At 45.5% G+C, this 20,105-nt stretch overlaps 1 non-coding gene across 1 annotated transcript; it reads right to left on the bottom strand.

Moving 5' to 3' along the window:
* Nucleotides 1-19,161: 19,161 nt before the first annotated feature.
* On the bottom strand, nt 19,162-19,243 carry trnal-uag (transfer RNA leucine (anticodon UAG)). Its single transcript has one exon. It is a non-coding gene; the product is annotated as a tRNA-Leu (tRNA).
* Nucleotides 19,244-20,105: the final 862 nt, after the last annotated feature.

Below are 20,105 nucleotides of genomic sequence, written 5' to 3'. Positions count from 1 at the left end.
TAGATTAGCGCAGGTTAACATAATTGTTCACATAGGTTAGATTAGCGCAGGTTAACATAATTGTTCACATAGGTTAGCTTAGCGCAGGTTAACATAATTGTTCACATAGGTTAGCTTAGCGCAGGTTAACATAATTGTTCACACAGGTTAGATTAGCGCAGGTTAACATAATTGTTCACATAGGTTAGATTAGCGCAGGTTCACATAATTGTTCACATAGGTTAGCTTAGCGCAGGTTAACATAATTGTTCACATAGGTTAGCTTAGCGCAGGTTAACATAATTGTTCACACAGGTTAGATTAGCGCAGGTTCACATAATTGTTCACAGAGGTTAGATTAGCGCAGGTTCACATAATTGTTCACATAGGTTAGCTTAGCGCAGGTTAACATAATTGTTCACACAGGTTAGATTAGCGCAGGTTCACATAATTGTTCACATAGGTTAGCTTAGCGCAGGTTAACATAATTGTTCACATAGGTTAGATTAGCGCAGGTTCACATAATTGTTCACACAGGTTAGATTAGCGCAGGTTCACATAATTGTTCACATAGGTTAGATTAGCGCAGGTTAGCATAATTGTTCACATAGGTTCGATTAGTGCAGGTTCACATAACTTTAACTGACTAATAATCGTATATTTCCCCCTGAAACAATGCAGTGTTTTCCTCCACCTTCATTTCATTGACAGTTCTTGAACTATAACTTGCTAGCAGTCCCATGGCTAAAGGTTGTTCGAACTTTTGCGTCACCTTCAAAGGTTCAAGCTCCTACATTTGCGGTCGACTCACCTGGACGCGCTCTCCCGCCTTGTATCGGAACAGGGACTCATTCTGATTGGTCCTCAGACGGAAATCAGTGCAGGAAAAAGCCATTAATGGTCCAAAATTAAGTGCAGACCGGTGCTGAGTACAGAGTTTGGTTGTCACTGCCGCCAGCAACGGCCGACTGAGGAATGCTGCGTCACTTCCGGGTCTTATACTCTCGATTTCGAACGCAGACGCATCAAAGGAATGATGAGAAATTCAACATATGAATGATACCCGCGGAGTGGGCGGGGCTTAACATCAAAGAGGCTCAGATTCTGAACAGCACCATCTGCTGGACGACTTTAAAAGTGCAACTTAAAACTCTGGACTCAACTCAATGTGTGGGAGGTTTGAGGGCGTCCGCAAGTCAATGTTGACTTTTATATCCTCGCTTTATTGTGTGATTCTACTGATTCTACACTGAATTCAGTAGAATAACCACCTAAAGTGAGTAGATGGAACAATACAGCTAAATGAAGACAAATACATTTGAATGGACCGCTCAGCACCACAGTCCTGTCCTTTTGATACCATCATCAGAGACCGGCTCATTCAGGCTTGATGTGGGTTTTCCACTCCTTCAGGAACATTTTTGAATCACCAAACATTCACTGAAACGTCTGTTTAGACAAGAGAACAAACCTAGAAACCTGTCTCTTGCTGCCCTCTACTGGCGAGATACCCCAGGAGAAAATATTTGCTCAGATTGATTTAGAATTATTTATTTTTGAATTTATTAATTTATTTCGAATTATTTTTATTTTTTTATTGGATTTATTGAACATCAATCAAAAGTACTGGTTTCAACCGGATCCCTATTCAAAATCCACCTTTTAATTGATTGAGATCTTGACATGAAATTTGAAGTCAAAAGAAAACTTGTCTGACCTAAAATAAAATCCTCTACTAACAATCCTGGTTCGGACTTGGATGGGAGACCGCCTGGGAATACCAGGTGCTGTAAGCTTTTTTGTTTCATTGTGAGGAGCAACTCTAACCACATCACTGGAGCATCATTTTGACTTCATTAGCAATTAATTATTAATTGGACTACTTCCAGATGTTCAAGGGTCCAATAAGGTGACTTGCAGCTAAGTCACTGATTCTGCCTGGGATGCATGAGCAGGAGATCCTGGATCCATCACTGACACTAAAGAAGTACATTGATGAACTAAATACAGTGTTGGAACCTTTCCTACCTCTTTGGGAACGGCCACAGAAACATCTTTATTACAGTTCTCCTCCATGAGTTCTGGAGGTCAGGGATTAAAGGTCAGAACCTGTGTTTTAGACTGTAGAATTTATATCCAGCAGAGCTTCCAGTGTTTCAGAGTTTTATTAATGCAGGTCCTGTGTTAGGGGGCTCACTTCAACATGTTAAAGCATCATCAGTGTCCAGCGCCACCTTGTGTTCGTCTCCATTTATGTGGACACCTTTAATATTTGTGGTCTCTGAACCACTGTAGGAGGGGCTCGATATGAAGAGCTGGAAGCAGCAGGGAGGGGGGTCATGTCTCATGGTCTCTCTTATTTTGATATCTCATTTGTGTCCTGTTCTTCCTGTTTTAGTTTGATGTTGAACCTCCCCTCTCATTTTCAGGTGACTTCACTTCCCCTCGTCTTCTGTCTGCCTGAGTCTCTCGGTGCATCCCAACAGACGTCAGGACTCTGACAGGGACGACCTCAGCAGAGACTCCTCTGTTCAGAGGACAGGAGAGCTGAGAGAAGACTTTTTGACATCATTCTACATCCTGAGGGACGATCAAAGTTCTATTGATATACAACACATAAAATCACACCACATGAAGCAGGCTGATGAACAATAAATCAAATCTAAAAATGCTTTATTTTAAGATCTAGAATATCTTGTGAATATCTGGAGCTTCATTCCAGCAGCAGACCTCCTCAGGTGATGACTTCATATTTGACATGTTTACCATTCAATGAGACTCATTGTCAGTCCATTGAAATCTACTGGTGTTCCTGGTGAGTTGATTTAACAACATGAGCTGACAGAACCTACGTTCAGGTAGGAACCACCACATCCAGGGGTCTGGACCTTTGAGCAGGCAGAGCCATCAAAGTAGCAGACTAAGCTAGCAGACGTTAGCATTGAGAAGAAACTGATACCTGAGCCTCCTTTTGGGTCTGGACCTTTTAGCAGGCAGAGCCGTCCACAGTAGCAGACTAAATTTACAAAGAAATTTGTCTCATGCTGCCGTGACCCGGATGTGAACCGGGGTTGCTGCGGCCACAACACAGAGTACTAACCACTATAGGATCAGGGCCTCCTCAACAGCAGTGTGAGCTTCTATGTCTTTGTCTCATTGAATGTTAGGGCGAACAGCTGTTGAACCGCTGACTGCGGCGGCCCCTGATGCAGGAGACGGGCCAGGCCCCGTTCAGAAGGTGGTGGATATTATTCTTGGTGTTTTTGGACCCAGCAGGAATAGAATCTCAAGTCATGGCAACTTTACTGAGCAGCACTCTAAACCTGCTTTGTGAAACGGGCCCCTGGTCTCTTTTAAACGCCCGGGCTACTAATTGGTCATTTACGGTACATATGCATGCGCACACACACACACACACACACACACACACACACACTTGGATATACATGCCTTTAACTGCTTCAATTACTGCAGGAACCATCCAGAACCTGAACTTCTATATCTGATTCTGGGTCTGTTTGTTTCCATAAGCTAGCACACGGCACAGGTCGGCCTGGTTTTAGAAAGTTTCTTGGAATCCTTATTATCAATAAAGTATCAAATATTTTGCATAATAAATGCATGCATGGCCTCATATTTTGCCATTTTAACGTGCTTTAAGTTGACGGTGCCCACCTGTGGTGTCAATGTTTCTATGTTTGTCTGTTCTGGTCTGAATGAAAGAGGAGGTTTTCTTGGTCATGTGACGTGGATGAGAGTTCAACTAGAACTTCCTGCTTCAACAGGATTTTAGTTTGTTGGGATTTTGTCAAAGCCACCAACCAAACCTCTGAGTGGTGCAGATGTCTGCTTCCTCCTCAGAGCAGACTGGAGCTCAGCCTCACTCACCTGTGGGAGCCCCAGCAGAGCCACCGTGTGATGGAGTTTCAGTTCAGGCTCCAAGGTCCTGGATTGAATTGGTGTTTGTGTGTTTTTAGGCCTCCTGGCACCGATGAATGAATGAACCATTGTTCCAGAGGGAGCTGGTGTCAGGTCAGTCCCTGTTCCTACAAGACCTCCTGCTGCAGAGCCAAACTGGGAAACATCCATCCATCCATTTTCTTCCACTTATCCTGTTTAGGATTGTGTGTGTGTGTGTGTGTGTGTGTGTGTGTGTGTGTGTGTGTGTGTGTGTCAAGTCAAGTCAAATCACAACAAAGTTCTCTCATGACTCTTTACTAGTAGAGCAGGTCCAGCACCAAACTCCTTCAATGAACCTCCACCCAACAATTCTCCATCAGCAGCACATCCTGCAACAGTGGTGATGAAAACCTTCCTTTTAACAGGCAGGAACGTCAAGCAGATCCAGGATCAGTGGGGACGGCCTTCTGCTTTGACCGGTTGTGGGGAAAGAGAGCAGGAGAGCAGGGCAGAGACAAAGACAGAGAATGCTCTCCTAAAACAAGGCCTGTTCAGTCAATGGTAGAGCAGAGTGGCACAGAGGAAGCGTGCTGGGCCCAGAACCCAGAGTTCGATGGATCGAAACCATCCTCTGCTAGAAGAAGAAAAATAAAATGAACCAGTGTCTTTAGAAATGTGTGTCTGTTAAAAAGAGGTTCATAAGGATTTTGTCTTCCTCCACAATCACCAACCATTGTGAGAGTTAACAACAGTCCACTTTCTGACTGAAGCAAAAGTAGACTTCAAAAGGTTTTTCTGATTCAACATAGCAGCTAAATTTCCATTTCCATTTCCTGAACAGGACAGGTTAAAAAAAAGGGAATGTCATGACTTCCTCTGTATATTAGAATATGAACGACTAAAAATGTTCATGCCCAGTTTAAAGTTAGAATTAAACTGAAAATACCAAAATCTCCCCTCTTCAATCCTGTCACTCAGTGTTGTAAACTGTTTCAAACAAATTCTCCTGTTCAACAGTTCAAGTGTTTCTAATGAAGCTGAATGTTCTCCTCTGCTTTCCTCAATTGGGTTTCTTTCATGTCCTCCTGAGATCAAAGACAGAATTCCAGGTACAAATAAATACACCATCAAAGCCCCCTGATGACATCGTCATCAATTCTGACTTTGATCTGGAGGCTCTTGCTTTAATCTTGGCTTTGATCTGACTAATGTTTCCTGACAGGTTGCTGTTTCCAATCCAGAGCAACCAGTAGTTGATCCTATCAGACCAGTCTGATGAACAAAGCTTTTCATTATCAGTGGAATCACTGGGAAAAGAAACTCCTCCTGTCAGATGAAGGCTTCACTGTGTTGAGGAGGGTTTGTTCAGATGATTCTGGAAGAATAAATCAAAACCTCATCATTGAACATGAACATTAATCACTGATGACTGTTTTAACTGAACCTACTGGATACTGTGGTGCCTGATGAGGAGACAACTTGGGTACAAAGTTGCAGAAGAGGGTTTTTGGAGAGGAGATTTAGATGAGATGGTTTCCAAATCAAATCGGTTGTCACAAGGGAAAGTCTGCATGGAAACACACAAACACACACACACACACACACACACACACACACACACACACACACACGCACACACACAGAGTCCTACTGACTAACCCATGTTTTTCTTCACTTAAACCACCACTGGAGTATTGAATGAGATTGCATGAGACACCATCAACTTCCATTAAAAACCCCTGACTGCCTTTAATTCCCTCCTGGCTGCAGGAAATTAGACAGACCAGCCCATAGAGTGGAGGTGAGACCACAACCATGCTCTACAATCAATATTTACATCAAACCAGCACCATCTCAATAACATAACCTGACTAAATATATACATGATTACAGACTACTACACCAACTCAATCATACATCCACATAATCATTCAATGAACCTTGCCTGTGATTGTACCCCCTCCCCCATCTGGGAGCAAAGGTTTGCACCTACAGCTCTTAAGGAGCTTCCTTGGGCCACTCTCCCCTTTTGGCTCCACCCCCTTTAAGGAAACCACCAGGAAGAGGTGAGGACTGACGTGACGACTGAAACTGCCACATTTACATGAGACAAACTAGATCAACACTAAATACCAGGCCTTGCACAGTGATTCCCACTGACTGACACTGGGGTCTTCATTTTCCACAGGCAGGATGGCCGGTCCCCCTGTGCTTCCCAGGTCCCTCCCTGGAACACATGGCATAGAAAATGTTTCACATATTTGCTGATTCAATAAACCTGACCATGAACATGTGTGTGTGCCTCTAATTTACATAAACTGTTAATACCAAGACAAATGCTACCTTCAATTAATCATTTATGTCATGGAACCCTTGGTCTCCATTACATTGGTCAACCAGAGAAGCTTCAACTGGTGACGCTCATTCAACCATGCATGAAGGTCAAGGTGCATTATCTGCTATGCTCCTTAACAGGGGAATTAGCTCAAATGGTAGAGCGCTCGCTTAGCATGTGAGAGGTAGAGGGATCGATGCCCTCATTCTCCAGAATACTTTAACTTGTTCTGTTGATCAGAAGAGCTGCTGGGTGATGAATGCTGATGTTTGTCCACTGCTGTGATAAAGTGTCCCCTGTTACTGAGATGTGGATGAACACCTGCTCAGGTCAAAGCTGCAATGAAGTCAAGTCATCACCCTGTAAAGCACCAAATAACAAAAGTTACACTTTACAAGTAGAACAGGTCCAGTTCCACACTCTTTAAATGAATTTACACCCAACAATTCTTCATGAGCAAGCACATCCTAGCTTAGGCCCAACTTTTCTTGGCGCTCTCCCAGATGCTTGGGAGCTTCTGGGGGAGCGCTAGTTGGGCCTAAGCCAGGAGCTAAGCTAAGTTGGTCTGCACCAGCGAGTGAGGGTTGGCAAGCTCTTGCAGCTTTTGGTGCAGAGCCGCTGCAGGTCCAATTCAACATCGCTAAGCCTCACCTCCAACACAACAAAAAACTACATTTAACACACTTATCAGTGTCACTAAAGGAGGCAGAGGAGGAACAAAACATGTGGCACTCTGAGCAGGAGAGAGGAGAACAAGAGGGAGAAGCCATCGTTAGCTTAGCGTGTTTCCAAGGAAGAAAGACTGTTGCTACCAGAATGATGGTCTTTTAAACTTCAGCCAAATAAAGCAATTAGGTATTAATTTTTGGTGGGTAATTTAAACGAAATAAGGAATTAGCAGGGAGGATCACACTTTAGCGAGCACAATGAAGCAAGGCTCTACGTTCAGCAACACAGAAAAAGGAGTTGAGGTCACAGGCTTCCTGCAACCAAGGTCAAAAATCCAGGACGGACGAAGGGGAGGACAACAAAGACAAAGACACAAGAAACAGAGATAATAACCTTAAACTACATAACAACCATAACACATATTGCCCACACACACACACACACACACACACGCACACACGCACACACGCACACACACACACACACACATTTTGTGAAACAACTCAGGAGTCATTAGGTGTTTTACTCAGAGGGATTCATTCATGATAAATGAGCATGGAGGAGACCCAGTAATCATCAACACAAGCGTCACATGAGCAGGTCACCACCCACTTTTATTGATTGGTTCTTGTAAGAATCACTCCTAACGCCATCAGGAGGTCATTTTTTGTCCTGCCCTGTCTCAGCTGTTGGAGCACAACTACAGCCTGAACTCTGCCACTACCTTATCCCTCCCTAACAACCTCATACAGACCCACTATCTGGACTAGCCTGACCCCCCTGACCCTCATCAGTCACTCCTAGTGCCTCCCACTGGAGGGAATAGGAGCGTCTGTGAGCTCTGACTGTTGGGATGCACATCCATGTGATGAAGAGCTGTTTTAAACAGGGAATCATTTGACCTCTTGACCTGTGTGGGCAGGTACAGAGGGACGATTCCATGAACAATAATATTACTAAACAAATGGGTCTTTAGCGTCTTTCTAAAGGTGTCCACAGCGTCCTCATGTCCAGTGGGAGAGCGTTCCAGAGTCTAGGAGCTGCAACCTGGAAGGTTCACTCTCCTTCACTGAGGCTGAATCCCTGTGGTCAGTGAGGATAAGGGACCCCACAGGTGTCACTAAAGTGCTTTAGACTGCAAAGCACTCAGCTAATCAAGCTGGGATCAACTGCTGTGGTGATCAAGGTATCATCATATATAACAAACAAAGAAAACAAAGTTGAGGAAAAGCACACAAAGAAAAAACTATGAACATGAACAGAGCATCTTCTACACCAGATGTCACACGGCTCAGTAGACCTCTGGTTTGACCCGCAGCAGGTCCAGTCTCCAGGGTGCCCCCATCATTCTGCTCTTCAGTCACAGGACATGCAGCAGAATCCCATGGCTCCTCTGCAGAAGAACATGTGAGAGCGTCTGCTTGCTCTTCTCTGGCTGGACGTAGGGGAGAGTCTGTTTGCTCTTCCCTGGCTGGACGTAGGGGAGAGTCTGTTTGCTCTTCTCTGGCTGGACGTAGGGGAGAGTCTGCTTGCTCTTCTCTGGCTGGACGTAGGGGAGAGTCTGCTTGCTCTTCTCTGGCTGGACGTAGGGGAGAGTCTGTTTGCTCTTCTCTGGCTGGACGTAGGGGAGAGTCTGCTTGCTCTTCTCTGGCTGGACGTAGGGGAGAGTCTGCTTGCTCTTCTCTGGCTGGACGTAGGGGAGAGTCTGCTTGCTCTTCTCTGGCTGGACGTAGGGGAGAGTCTGTTTGCTCTTCTCTGGCTGGACGTAGGGGAGAGTCTGTTTGCTCTTCTCTGGCTGGACGTAGGGGAGAGTCTGTTTGCTCTTCAGAAGTTTGCTGGACCTTCACTTGAAGGTCATGATTTTCCTCTTTCAAACAGCTTTTTAAATCATGAAGATTTCCCAGGATTTCCCTCTGAGCACTGCTCCTTTTCTTCTTTTGTGTTCTCACTGCACATAGAAGACTCTGAACTTCACCGTTCAGACTGCCAGTCTTTGTGGGGTCCTGGTCCTTCCTTGATTCAAGGTGGGCCAACTCAGCAGTGAAGGTCTCTGTCTCCTGAGATGCAGTAGAAACTCGTCTCCTCAAACATCCATTTTCTGCCTCTCTCTCCTCACTCTGGGATCTCAGCTGTTCAAGAGTCGTCTTCTTCTCAGTGAGTTCTTCTCTCATTTTGTTCTTCTCTGCCTGGATGGAGTTGAGCTCACACTTGAGGTCACACTTCTCCTTGCAAACCATCTTCACCTCAAGCTGAAGATTGTGGACTTGTGTGTTCAGGTCTCTGATCTGAGTCTGGTTCTCCTCCCTCACAGATTCAAGGTTACCCACCATGGCAGACATGTTCTCTACCAGCTGATATGCAATAATCTTCTCTTGTCCAAGACTAGAAACCTGTCCACACAAATTCTGGTTTTCTGTCCATCTCTTGTCACACACAGACTGAAGCTGATCAAGTGCACTTTTCTTCTCAGTCAGGTCTTCCTCAAGACATTTCATCTCCACCAGTTCACTCTCCCTCAGAGACTGAACGTTGGTCAGCTCTTTTCTGAGCTCATTGTTCTCTCCATCAACCTTCCTCCCCTCACACTGAAGACTGTGGACTGTTGCGTTCAGATCTTCTATCTGAGTCTGGTTCTTGTCCTGGACCGTTTGGAGGTTGGCCACCACAGCAGTGAGGTTCTGGAGCTCCTGGATTGCTCTTTTATTCTCATGTTCAAGAGTAGAAACTTGTTCCCTCAAATTCTGGTTTTCTGCCTGTGTGTTGTCACACAGAGACTGAAGCTGCTCAAGGGCAGCTTTCTTCTCAGTCAGGTCCTCCTGCTCTGTCAGCCTGAGAGATGGAGGAGCAGGATCACATTGACCAGGATCATTCAGTGGATAAATACAGCTCCTACTGAGATCCACCAGATCTCTGAATGCTCCAACGATACAATCCAATGGAGTCATAGCCTTCTGCCCTGGGTTGATCTGAAGATCTTGAGCCAAACTAAATCTCCTGGAACTGTCAAGTCTTTAAAGACCAAAACTGCCCCAGAAATGAGGAGTCTGGATTCTTTTCTAGAATGTGATGGCAATGACAGTCCTGCAGAGTGACATCACTGACATGACTGATGACTTCAGTCACATGACTGATGACTTCAGTCACATGACTGATGACTTCAGTCACATGACTGGATGACAGTGTAGATTCCAATGTAGAGGTTGGGGAAATAGTCTCTGAGAATCCAGCTTGAAGCCACGCCCTCTTTGTTCTTCAAAAACCCAAACAGCGACCATCAGTCTCCCTCCAATCCCGTACTTGGTTCAATGTTGCTGTTCCATTTTGCAGCAGTAGGTGTCGCTGTGATACCAGGTTCAGTTCAAGATTCCCAACTCCAGCTCATGTTGGTGACCTCAGTGGCAGGTAAAATGGTGCTTCAGTGGATCATGTGATCAACTCATGTCTGTCCTCACTGCTCCACAGGTCTGTCAAATGTTCTGGAAAATAGTTGGACCCAGCAGAGCTGCTAGATTAGGAGTTGATGGAGTCGCTGCAGATACCAGGGTCCAAAGTCCAGCTTGAACCTGGTTTGTGCAGTTCTTTGTCAAGCTAGCAGCCATTCTTTTCACTGCCAAGCTAAAGTGACGTCTGTCAACAAAGGTCAACATACAAAAGGATATTTCTACTGGCAGTTCAAGATTTTGATCAAACTCCTTTTTCAGAGCTGGAACCTTCCTCTTGTGTCAGCTTCCTGTTCCCATCTCTATGGTAACGGTCAGTTTTGACCCACGTCTTCAATCAGCTGTCAAATAAACTAAAACAGTTTTCTATCCTCCAAGTTGTTTCCATCTCTTGGTGACCTTGTCAGGCTTCCTTATCCATGGAAATATTGATTGATTGATTGATTGATTGATTGATTGTGTGTGTTTAGATTCATGTGTGACACTTCTGTGTGTTCTCTGCAGAGATGTTTCCTGCAGTTGAAGCACAATCCATTTGTCCTGCTGTCCTGACTGCTTGGGCAGACCTGACACCTCTTTCTTCTGGAACCAGATCCTGAGTGGGGTTGTGGCTGTGGCTGTTCTGGTTGGTGTTGAGGCAGGGCTGCTGAGGAGGATGCTGTTGCACTCTTGGTGGATGTGGGTCCACAACACAAATGCATTCTATGCAGACACATCAAGGATGGTCTTTGTTTGTTGTGTTGTTGTGCAGGTCGATGGGAGAACGAGGCTGATGAGAGTCCCTGAAGCTCCCATGACTGGGAGAGGAGCTGCTGGCAGTGTTGCTGACAGTGCACTTCTGACTTCAGGTTTGGCTCTGACTGTTGCTTTGTCATCTTATTTTGATAACTGGGTCTAAACCAATCCTTATGATTTTATAATTCAGTGAAAAACATTTTTTTCTTTTATTTTGTTGAACTAGAGGTTCCTGACAAAGTCAAATATCCTTGATACAATAAACAAATTGATGTGGTTCTTTGATGCATTTAAATCCTAAAACAGGTCCCACAGGAGGAAGGTTAAATCATGTGACCATCATCATAACAGCTGTTGACCTTGTTTAACTAGTTGGTGGTGCTAAATACCACCAGCTTGCTAACGTTAACTAGCTAACGTAGCCAGCTAGCTAATATTATTTTCTAACTTCAGGCCTAAATTTGGGATTGACTGTTAAAATTGTTCACCTCACCTTTGTAACACCAGGTTGTGTCTTGATGATGTCACTGTCACTGCCTTTCTGATTCTAAAATATAAATGCATCCAAAATAAAAATGTCAAACTGCCCCTCCATGGAAACATCATATTTAATATACTGCAATATTCTTTTCCAGTGTACTACACTATATTTTTGTTTTATCAGAGAGGCTTTAATGTCTGTCTTTGATCTCTTAACTCTGACTCTGATGTCATTGGTGGTGACTGAATTCTACCACCTGACAGACTGGGAAGGCTCATATTGGCGATGGATCCATGAAGGAATGAAGGTCTTTTTTCAAAGTAACTTGTTATTTTGTTCTTGGTTGTCATGGTGACTCGTGGTATCGGGGCTCCATTGATGATGTCATTTTGTGGTGGTTGTGCACTTGTGACACTCAAGGTGAACACACTCACAGCTGATTGGACCAACTCAGATCAGCTGTTCTGAACCTGATACTCAGAGTTTCCATCTCAGTGTCAACTCAGGAGTGACTGAGGAGAAGAGTTTCAGAACAGCCACAGTTGGGGGACTTCCATCCAGCAGCCATTTTCTATCCCTGTAAGGGAGTGAAGGGATCTGGAGCTGCTGGGTTCAGGTGGATCCAGAACACAAGATGGAGGTCAGTCAGGACCCCAGAAGGAGACCAGCATCTGGAAGGTGAAGATGCTTTAATCTGACACCATCGTGTCAACAGTTCTGAAATCAGAACAAAAATAAACAGTAGTATTTCCACCTGCTACTCCTGCATGTATTCAAGTGAACAGGAACACAGATTCATGCTCAACTTCTCCTGTGTGTTCATCCACAGTCACCAAACAACAACCAAACCAGACAAAAGGGGGTTTGCTAGCATGGCGATCAGCTGTAGTTCACCCATCTTATCCAGGTCACATGGCTCAGGGATAGCATGGCCATCTGGTAACAAAAGGGGGCTTGCTAGCTTGGTGTGCTGAGGTAGAATGGCTCTGTTTAAATTGAGTCCATTTACCATTTCTTTCCCGGCTTCCTCTAGCGGTGCTGTCATCCCTTCCTGTGACTGCAGGAGGGAAGGGGTCCCCCTTCAGAATCAGTTTGATGTCATTGTTACTTCCTCTTCAACATTGCTTTAGCAGACCAACTCACTAACTAGCTCAGTGAGGCGGTGTGGCCGAGTGGTCTAAGGTGCTAGCTTAAGGCTCCAGTCTCTGAGGAGGTGTGGGTTCAAATCCCACCACTGCCATCATGTCCCAGGGCTCTGGAGAGGTGTGGCAGGTCTCTCCCAGCCTCTCTGTGCTGGAGGTGTTGGCTGCTTTTATCACTCTGGGAAGAAAATGTCCTGAACTTGAAGTGTTCTCCTCATCTTGAGCTCTCCAAAACAACAATGTGCAGTAACGCTGAGCTGCCTTCAAGCCAACAACATGGGCACAGTGTACCCAGAGCCACAGGCTCCTCCCAGTATATGCAGCACTGCCAGTGACCTCTGCTCCAGTGTAACAGTGACTCTCCAAACTGAAGCTGATCCAGGACCAGCTCAGGAGGAGCCATGGAGCAGACAGGCTCTCTGATTTAATGCTGCTGTCTGTTGAGAGGAACATCCCAGTTGACTCCAACAAGGCTGCTGATGTCTTCAAACCCAGGACCAGAAGAAGAACCCTCCTCTGAGTCCACAGACCTGAGCACCGCTGCTCTGACTACCAGGTTACCTCCTGGTTATCAGGGTGAAGTCATGGTGAGGTGGTCAGTTGTTCCTGGTGTTTTATTCTAGAGGCCTGGCAGTTAAACACTGAATTAAATCATTTTAATTCTTTACATGAAGTTTCCTGCTGTTTAGCTGGAAATGTTTGACAACTTCCTCCATGCTGGTGCCCCATCACACACAACAGGTGCACTTGTCCTCTTTTCACCTCTGACCCTCAAACATTCCACCAGTGAACGTCCAGAAATTGAAGCATCAACAGTTCAGCAACAATGAATTCTTCAAATCACTTCTGAAATAAGAGATGAATCTTTACCTGCTGAGGCTTCAGAGCCAAATTGTGAACCTTCAACTCTCACATTCCTGTTCTTGTCTCAATCCTGCTCTCCTAAATCAAGACCTGTTTAATAAATGGTAGAGCAGAGAGGAGCAGAGGAAGAGAGCTGGGACCAGAACCAAAGACATCAAGAGGGGACGAGGCTGATTGATACTCTAAATTGACTGTAGGTGTGACTGTGAGAGTGAATGGTTGTCTGTCTCTATGTGTTGGCCCTGTGATGGACTGGTGACCTGTCCAGGATGAACCCCGCCCCTCGACCAATGTCAGCTGTGATAGGCTCCACCCCCCCATGAACCTTAACAGATAATCAGTGGAGAAATGGAAATTTAGCTGCTATGTTGAATCAGAAAAACCTTTTGAAGTCTACTTTTGCTTCAGTCAGAAAGGAGACTGTTGTTAACTCACAATGGTTTGTGATTCTGGAGGAAGACAAATTTCCTTTTGAAATCCTTTTTAACAGACACACATTCCTAAAGGTAAGGGTTTATTTTGTTCCTTTCTTTGAGCAGAGGATGGTTTTGATCCATCAACCTCTGGGTTCTGGTCCCAGCTCTCTTCCTCTGCTCCTCTCTGCTCTACCATTGACTGAACAGGCCTTGATTTAGGAGACCAGGATTGTGACAAGAACAGGAATTTGAGTTTCAAATGTTTCCCAGTTTGGCTCTGCAGCAGGAGGTCTTGTAGAAACAGGGACTGACCTGACACCAGCTCCCTCTGGAACAATGGTTCATTCATTCATCGGTGCCAGGAGGCCTAAAAACACAGGACACCAATTCAATCCAGGACCTTGGAGCCTAAACTGAAACTCCATCACATGGTGGCTCTGCTGGGGCTCCCACAGGTGAGTGAGGCTGAGCTCCAGTCTGCTCTGAGGAGGCAGCAGACATCTGCACCACTCAGAGGTTTGGTTGGTGGCTTTGACAAAATCCCAACAAACTAAAATCCTGTTGAAGCAGGAAGTTCTAGTTGAACTCTCATCCACGTCACATGACCAAGAAAACCTCCTCTTTCATTCAGACCAGAACAGACAAACATAGAAACATTGTTTCAGCTTCTGATCAAACAATAACATGTTCTTGATTGTTTGTCATGTTCTATGAATCAGACTGATGATCTCTGGATGTTCTAGGAGGGGGGTCTGTTTCTGATGAAGCCTGTTTGGTCTGGGGGGGTTAAGATGGTGGGGCTGTTTCAGTTCTAGTGCTGAAGGCTTTCACCATGACAGTCAGACTCTCCTCTGTCCTTCATGGTCCCTCAAATGTGCAGTGTGGACCTCACACACTGAATTTAGCCTGAAAACTCTTCATGAAAAGCAGGAGACTCAGAGTCTCTGTGGTGCAATCGGTCAGCGCGCTCGGCTGTTAACCGAGAGGCTGGTGGTTTGAGCCCACCCAGGGACGATGAACAGGCTCTACTGGTGCTTAGGAGTCGCTGTGTTAATGATCTGAATGTGGACGGACAGATTGACCCTCCACAGTAGACACCTGTGACAGATCTCTTGATGAGAAGTGTTAAATTTAGTCGTCGTGTGTCATGCAGTGTGGAGGAGGCCTGCTGGCTGTGGGTAAAGTGGGGCTCAGAGTTTGTGGAGTCGGCTCTGGAATGAAGGGGGTCACTGTTTGGTTCTCAGATGCTCCAGCTCAGGTTAGCGAGGTGGTGGAGAAACCAGTGAGAGCTCTGCCAGCTGGAGCCTCTTGGGTCACGGGAGGCTTCACTCCTGGAGGTGGAAATGATGAGGAGTTTTAAAATCTGCTCCTCTTTCACGCTGACTTGTTTTCTTGGGTTCCCTCTTTCATTCATGTGTGATTTTAGTCTCAGCTCTCTCAACCTGAACGGAGCCAGAACCCATTTTAAAAGAGCTGCTCTTTTAAACTCCTGGAGATCAAGAGGATCCTGCCATGTTTGTCCAGGAGACCCACAGCACAACAGTCAGTGAATGGGGATGCAGGCAGGCTTTTAATGGGGGTCATTTGAAGTCCCAAGTCCAGTTGGAGCAGAGGGTGGAGTTTGATTCTCCAGGAGGTTTTTGTTGTTGTTTTTTTACCAGTTTCTTTTGGTTTGGAGGAAATCATTCCAGGTGTTTGAAAGAAGGTGAGAGCAACTTTGGAAAATGTTCAACTTGTGTTTTTAAATGTCTTTGCACCAACAAATGGTGGACAGGACAGCTTTTGAGACATTTTAATGCCACTGTTCAACAGTGAATCTGCTGGTTTCCTGTTTTTAGGAGCTGATGGGAGCTGCACAGAGAAGCTCTTTGAGACAGGAACCATTCAGAGCTCCACCCTGCTTCTTCCAGCAGGATCCACAGATCCACCAACACACCAGCTGTTTGATGTGTGTAGGCTTTTGACCAGGATTCCTGGACAGCACAGCTGGACTCACTCAACAGCTAACTTGTTAGCACCGACTAGACAGGAGCGCTTCTATGGTTTTACTCAGTGGTTCAATTTTTTAAGAGATGTCCCATTCAGCCTGTGGGTTTGAGTGATCACTCTTCAGTCTCCTGTTCTGTTTTATTAAAATATTCATTTAAAAGCTCCTGAGAGAGAGAGGGGGGGGGGGGGGAGAGACAGAGAGAGAGAGGGAGGGAGACAGGGAAAGAGAGGGGGGAGGGAGAGAGAGAGGATCAAACTGATCTCAAACTTGACTTCAAAATTCTCAGATTATAATCATTTTTACTCCTTGATAGATTCATCACTACAGTGTCATAGAGGGTCCATTACTATTGCAGTATATTAAAGAATATAAGAACGAGGTTACCATTCATGGAAATATAATATTTCATGTATTGCAGTATATTTTCAAAGATATAACACTTTAATTTTTTTAATAAGAGAGACTTTAATGTGAGACTTTAATGTCTGTCTTTGATCTCTAACTCTGACTCTAATGTCATTGGTGGTGACTGAACTCTACCCCCTGACAGACTGAAGGCTCCTATTGGTGATGTCATCATGAATACATGAAGGTCTTTTTTCAATGGTATAACATTAAAGCTCATTTGAGTAAAACAATCAAGTTACCTGAACTAAATTCTTGAAAAAATGACTGTCACTGACTTAAATAAATCAAATCTACTTCAAAGTTCCTTCTGTTGTCATAAGTCGGCCATTTTAAGTGTACTTGTAGTTCCAGAACATTCCAAGAGGAGATGATATGAATCATTTTGTTAGATGAACTCAGTTCCTCTGCTTTGATGTTGGTGGACCGAGGGGAGTTTGCCTGAACCTGCTTGGACCTGCTGGCTCCTGCTCAGTCCCTCACTCAGCCTCACTCAGCCTCAGCAGCACCGCTTCTGACTTCACCGCTTCACGCTTCTTCTGACTTCTCCAGTAACGTCCTGCTCACATTGGTCTGTCTTCATTTTGACTCCTCCCACTGCCACAATGACCAGCCTTTATACTCTTGGTGACTGGGGCCCTGGTTGTTGCAGGCCTCAACACCAGCCTGTGGTTGTGAGCAGGGCAGAACAGAACTGACAGTATCTCTCATGGAGGACCTGGGTCAGCGCCTGGTGCCAGCTGGGGCACCGCTTTAACCTGGACCCCAAGAAGATCTTCTCCAGGAACTGGCCTTTTTCAATTGAAACAGCGTGAAACTTCAAGTAAAGAATTAAAATTATTTAATTCACAATGAGGCCTCTGTCATAAAACAAAGGAACAACTGACTACCTCACCATGACTTCACCCTGATAACCAGGAGGTAACCTGGTAGTCAGAGCAGTGGTGCTCAGGTCTGTGGACTCAGAGGAGGGTTCTTCTTCTGGTCACAGGTTTGAAGACCTCAGTGGAAGTGAAAGGAGAGGCTGTGAGAGACCTGCCACACCTCTCCAGTGACCTGGGACATGATGGCAGTGGTGGGATTTGAACCCACGCCTCCTCAGAGACTGGAACCTTAATCCAGCGCCTTAGACCGCTCAGCCACACTACCTCACTGAGCTGTTCTCTGAGTTGGTCTGCTAAAGGCATGTTGAAGAGGAAGTAACATCATGATATAAAACTTATTTTGAAGGGGGACCCCTTTCCCTCCCACGGTCACAGGAAGTGACAACAGTGCCGCTAGAAGCAGGAAAGAAATGGTAAAAGGACTCAGTTTGTACAGAGCCTTTCTACCTCAGCAGCACTCAAGGAGCTGAACAATGTCCTCTCATTCACACACAGTCACACACTGATGCTGAAGGCTGCCATGCAAGGAGCCAACCTACTCATCAGAAGTATTTAGGGGTTCAGTGTCTCACTCAAGGACACTTTGACATGCTCACCAGGGGTAGTGAGGATGGAACTGGACCCTGGTATCTGCAACGACTTCATCAACTCCTAATCTAGCAGCTCTGCTGGGTCCAACTATTTTACAGAACATTTGACAGACCTGTGGAGCAGTGAGGACAGACATGAGTTGATCACATGATCCACTGAAGCACCATTTTACCTGCCACTGAGGTCACCAACATGAGCTGGAGTTGGGACTCTTGAACTGAACCTGGTATCACAGCGACACCTACTGCTGCAAAATGGAACAGCAACATTGAACCAAGTACAGGATTGGAGGGAGACTGATGGTCACTGTTTGGGTTTTTGAAGGACAAGGAGGGCGTGGGTTCAAGCTGGATTCTCAGAGACTATTTCCCCAACCTCTTTATTGGCATCTACACTGTCATCCAGTCACATGACTGAAGTCATCCAGTCACGTGACTGAAGTCATCCTGTCACGTGACTGAAGTCATCCATTCATGTCAGTGATGTCACTTGGCAGGACTCTCATTGCCGTCTCATTCCAGAAAAGAATCCAGACTCCACCTGTGGCTCCACGATAACTGAGGGACCTCTGGTTGGAGGCTGGACGATGATGCAGCAAGAACAAATACCAGTGCCCAACCAGATCAACTTAATGGCAGTTTTTGTAGTGATTTGATGCCTCATGAGGAGAAAATTTGGGCACAAATGTTGGACAAGAGTGTTTGTGGAGGGGTGTTTTTGTTGTTGTTGCAGTGTTGTAAGTCACTGTACCTGCAGCTAAAAGATTGAACTTTCTCCAAATGTCCTCAAGATGGTTTCCAATGACATCAGTTGTCACAAGAGGAAGCCTGCATGTAAACACACTCATGAGGAGAACACACACTTGAGAGACATTTGACTTTATACTCTTGGTGACTGGGGCCCTGGTTGCTGCAGGCCTCAACACCAGCCTGTGGTTGTGAGCAGGGCAGAACAGAACTGACAGTATCTCCCATGCAGGACCTGGGTCAGCGCCTGGTGCAAGCTTGGGCACCGCTTTAACCTGGACCCCTAGAAGATCTTCTCCAGGAACTGGCCTTTTTCAGTCAAAACAGCGTGAAACTTCAAGTAAAGAATTAAAATTATTTAATTCACAATGAAGCCTCTGTCAAAAAACAAAGGAACAACTGACTACCTCACCATGACTTCACTCTGATAACCAGGAGGTAACCTGGTAGTCAGAGAAGCAGTGCTCAGGTCTGTGGACTCACAGGAGGATTCTTCTTCTGGTCACAGGTTTGAAGACATCAGTGGAAGAGAGAGGAGAGGCTGTGAGAAACCTGCCACACCTCTTCAGTGACTTGGGACATGATGGCAGTGGTGGGATTTGAACCCACGCCTCCTCAGAGACTGGAGCCTAAATCCAGCGCCTTAGACCGCTCGGCCACACTACCTCACTGTGCAGTTTAGTGAGTTGGTCTGCTAAAGGCATGTTGAAGAGGAAGTAACATAATGATATAAAACTGATTCTGAAGGGGGACCCCTTCCCTCCACGGTCACAGGAAGTGACGACAGCGCTGCTAGAGGCAGGAAAGAAATGGTAAAAGGACTCAGTTTGTACCGAGCCTTTCTACCTCAGCAGCACTCAAGGAGCTGAACAATGTCCTCTCATTCACACACACTCACACACTGATGCTGAAGGCTGCCATGCAAGGAGCCAACCTACTCATCAGAAGTATTTAGGGGCTCAGTATCTTACTCAAGGACACTTTGACATGGTCACTGGAGAAAGTGAGGATCAAACCAGCCACCCTTTGGTTGCCAGATGGCCACGCTACTCCTGAGTCATGTGACCTGGATAAGATGGTGAACTACAGCTGATCGCCACGCTAGCAAACCTCTTTTGTTTGGTTTGGTTGTTGTTTAGTGACTGTGGATGAACACACAGGAGAAGTTGAGCATAAATTTGTGTTCCCTGTTCACTTGAATATCTGCAGGAGTGTGAGGTGGAAATACTACTTGTAGGAGAATGAGAGTTCAGTCTCAGCGCTATGACCTGTGCTGACACTAAAACATGTCAGCCCACAGAACAAAGATGGCAGTCCTCTGGGAAAGCAAGTACACCACACATACATGAAGAAACCCTACAGGAAACAAAGATGTTGCCAGAGACTTTTACTCTGTTTTTGTTGTTTACCCAAGAACAGGATTGGAGGGAGACTGATGGTCGCTGTTTGGGTTTTTGGAAAACAAGGAGGCTGTGGCTTCAAGCTGGATTCTCAGAGACTATTTCCCCAACCTGTACATTGGCATCTA

Source organism: Aulostomus chinensis, chromosome 1 (assembly GCF_037954235.1).
Source record: "Aulostomus chinensis isolate RoL2024-O1b breed Wild chromosome 1, RoL_Achi_v1.0, whole genome shotgun sequence".
Lineage (NCBI taxonomy): Eukaryota > Metazoa > Chordata > Actinopteri > Syngnathiformes > Aulostomidae > Aulostomus > Aulostomus chinensis.
This window is presented reverse-complemented; position numbering and strand designations above follow the sequence as displayed.